General features: G+C 46.1%; 1 long non-coding RNA gene across 1 annotated transcript; it reads left to right on the top strand.

The window, feature by feature from the left end:
• The first annotated feature begins 997 nt into the window (after positions 1-997).
• Positions 998-3,201, top strand: LOC309520696. Its single transcript, XR_014214301.1, has 2 exons — positions 998-1,124; positions 2,142-3,201. It is a non-coding gene; the product is annotated as an uncharacterized lncRNA (long non-coding RNA).
• The last annotated feature ends 795 nt before the right edge of the window (positions 3,202-3,996 follow it).

Genomic DNA, 3,996 nt, shown 5'->3' on the forward strand with positions numbered 1-3,996 from the left:
TTACTCTCCTCCTACCACAAATACCAGTCTGGGTAGGCCAGCCAAGCAAGGGGCCCTTAGGCGGACTGTTCCCACAGTCTCAAAGTTTCAAAGAAAAATGTTTATAGACTAACAGCGGTACCTTGGGTTACATATGCTTCAGGTTACAGACTCCGCTAACCCAGAAATGATGCTTCAGGTTAAGAACTTTGCTTCAGGATGAGAACAGAAATTGTGCTCCGGCAGTGTGGCGGCAGCAGGAGGCCCCATTTGCTAAAGTGGTGCTTCAGGTTAAAAACAGTTTCAGGTTAAGAATGGACCTCCGGAACGAATTAAGTACGTAACCAGAGGTACCACTGCCTTAGATCAAGTGCTCCCTTAGGTTCTAGTCAGGCCATTGGTTCTATCTCAGTATTGTCTATGCCGCTTGGCAGTGCTGCTTCAGGGTTCTGTATGGTGGTTTCTCTCAGCCCTACCTGGAAAAGTTAGGGGTTGAATCTGAGAGCTTCTGCATTCAAAGGATGTACTTGGCATTGGTGCTGGAAGGTGGCACCAAATAGGGAGAGTTCTGAGAGCCAGATAGAGAGGTTGAGATGGCTACATTTCCCCTGAGCCTGAGATTTCCCCACCATTGGTCTACACTGACCGGAAGCAACTATCCAGGGTTTCAGCATGGACATTCCCATCCCTACCTGTAGATGCCAGGGATTGAACCTGGCAACCTTCTGAATGCAGAACAGGTGCTCTGCCACTAAACTATGACACCTGGAATGGTGGGACACCAATGTTGATTGATGAAGATACATAATCAGTTCATAGCATTCCCCAGGAGGATCAGGTGATGGGGGGGGGGAGAGAGAAAAAAGTACCAGAAATGCCCACAAGCCATTCTGGAAGGGAAGAAAAAACACTGACACGTTGTTAATTATTTCCCTTGCATGCTGTGAGTAATAGCATCAACGAGATCTCATGATGCATAAAAAGAAATTTGTTTGCCGCTGATTAAAGCCTCTGAGCATCATGGGGCGTTTCCTAACTGGCACTGCTTCTGGAAAAATGGTATAAAAGCTCATGCCATCCCAGGTTCTCTCTACAACTTCACCTGACAAACCTTCTCATTCATCTCCAGCTCCTCCAAGAGACAGGTAAGTCATCCTTAAGGGAAGGGCTGTAGCTCTGGGACAGAGCATCTGCTGTGCTGGCAGAAGGTTCCCAGATGAATGCCCGGCATCCCCAAGTAGGGATGGGAATGCCACCCTTTCTGAAACCTCAGTGAGGGCTATAGCTCAATGGTAGATCATCTGGAGCAGGGACATCTTCTTAGGTTCCATTCCTACCCTAGACTATGGTAGGGGATGTGCCAATGATATACTGAGGCCAGTTAATACAACTTAATGAAGCTTTTGCATAGCGTATAGCTCCATTCTTTGCCGTGTTTTCGCCACTATCCTCACTGAAACGCCTCAATAAATAGTCTGAACCTTGTATATGTTGCAAGCTTTAAGAAGAGCCTGTTGAACCATCTAGTTCAGCATCCTCCTGTTCTCACACAGGCCAATCAGATGCCTGTTGAAAGCCCATCCGTAAGACCCACATGCAATGGCACTCTCCCTTTCTGAAGTTTCCAGCAGCTGGTATTCAGAAGCATGCTGCTTGTAACTGGTGAGGCAGAGCATAACCATCATGGTATTGGTCGTTAGATCATCTAGCTCCGAACTCCCTGCACCAGTGTTTCAACCTTGAGTCCACAGGTGTTGCTGAACTAAAATTACGTCCCTGCTTCTTTTCCCGGTTCTTCAGATATGGCAGTCAATTTCTGATAGGCCACTTCTACCATCCCTCCATTAGAACTATTGTCAAGAATAAAATGTACCTGCTGGCCTCAAAAGACTGGCAACACCAGCTTCAGATCTAACCAGGGGGAAAATAAAGATGCTCAGTACATGGTCTGGTATATCCCTCTCTTGATATACTGTGCCACTGAGAATACATAGGGCTGTATTCCATGTTTCTCCATGTATTCCATGTTTTTCCATGTAGACCCATTTAATCAATAGACATGTCGACTCAGATTGGTAGTTGGAGGCAACCCATAGTTTTCATTGCTGTTGTGAATTGCAATGTTTCTTGGCTATAATATGTGCCTGCCTATGTCTTTCCAGACTCAACCATGGCTAACTGTGGACCTTCCTGCGCCGTCCCATCTTGTGCTTCCACCCCAGTCGTTGGTTTTGGACCAGCCGGCTGTGGTTTTGCCGGTGGCCTTGGCGGTGGATTTGGCGGTGGCCTTGGCGGTGGCCTTGGTGGTGGATTTGGCTATGGTTCTGGCTATGGCTCTGGTGCCCTGGTTGGATCCGGCGTCCCATCTGCCAGTCTTGGTATTCTTTCTGGAGTCCAGCCTTCATGTGTCAACCAGATCCCACCAGCAGAGGTCGTCATCCAGCCACCTGCCTCCATCGTGACCATCCCAGGACCCATCCTCTCTGCCAGTTGTGAGCCTGTGTCTGTCGGAGGCAACACCCCATGTGCTGCTGGAGGTTATGGATCCGGATTTGGCAGCGGATTTGGCGGTGGATTTGGCAGAGGGCTCTATGGTGGTGCAGGTCTTCTGGGGTCTAGCTCTGGTGGTTTGGGGGGCCGTGGCCGTTATGGGTTTGTGGGGCGTAGAGGCAGCATCTGCTATACCCCCTGCTAAGCTCTCACGGTCTGTCAACAAGGAGGAAAGAAAAAGAGATCTGTGGTGGACTATTTCGGTCTGATTTTAGACATGCTGAGCACCCAAACTCCCTAGGCAATCCCAATGGGAGCTGGGATCGTGTTCTGCATCCCTTGTAATCAGGCCTATCTAGAACATGCAGCTGTTTCAAGTTTAATTTTATCTTACTTTCCCCTGCTTGTTACTATGATATTTATTTGCCTACGTCTCTTTGAAACACACCAGTTCACATTGGGGAGAAAAGCACAAGATCCATTCACTATGTCTATGAAATTAGCATGCAAGTGTAAATATGTGTGATTGGGACTTAATGTAAAGGAAGGTGGAAAGAACGTTCTATAAATGTAGAACCCCCTACTCTTCCTCCAACCTGAAAAAAATAATTCTAAAGGAGAAGCTGTTCACTGGAATGTGTTCTTTTTTGCTATGTTGTCTTGCAGTATGCTTAGTATTCACTTGAATACTTTTACTGTTTGAAATTCGCAATAAAAAAATTCTGCATCATAGCACTGGCTTTCTGGTTTTCCTTTTATGTGGCAGCACAATCCTATACATGTCTACCAAGAAATAAATTCCTTTCCATACAGTTCAATGCAACTTACTCAAAAGTAAGTCGGTTCAGGGTCACAGCCTTAAGAACCTAACACATATCCTCTTGGACTGGTTCAAGCACCCACCATCCTGTTAACAGTGCAGCAAGTATTTCCAGAACTTGCCACCTAGATATCATCAGAACCCTTGAATGTTGGAGGTGTAGGAGATATCACGGGGTTACTTACCAACAGAGGATACTGATAAGGCATAGAACCAAGAAATCCAGAGAGAAGCATCACTGTTATTTTAAGATGGTATGCTCAGCAATAGGGGGAAATTTCAAATCTGGATTTGAGGAACAGTTAATGAACATTCCATTCATTTCTTAGATTCTGTATATCGAATTGATTACCTGACACCAAATATCTATAAATATTGACCACTGGTTTTTTTTTAGTCTCAAAGGATTTAACCAATTGTTCTAGTACCTCTGGTGTCTTAGATGCTAGGAAGGCTGCCAAAGGCCTGAGAGAAGAGGAATGTTCTTGCCTGGCACTTAAAGATATGTAATGAAGGCATCTATTGAACCTCCTTGGGGAGAGCAGTCCAAAAACAGAGAACCACAAAAGAAAATTACCAATTTCTTGTTGCTGTCCTTCAGACGTCTCATGGAGGAGGTACCTGAAGAAGGGTCTCAGATGGTATCACAGGGACTGGGTCAGTTCATATGGGCAGAGGTGGTCCTTGAGATATTGCAGTCCTGAGCC

The sequence above is a fragment of the Podarcis vaucheri genome (genome assembly GCF_965113315.1).
Source record: "Podarcis vaucheri genome assembly, chromosome: 16".
In the NCBI taxonomy this organism is placed as follows: Eukaryota; Metazoa; Chordata; class Lepidosauria; order Squamata; family Lacertidae; genus Podarcis; species Podarcis vaucheri.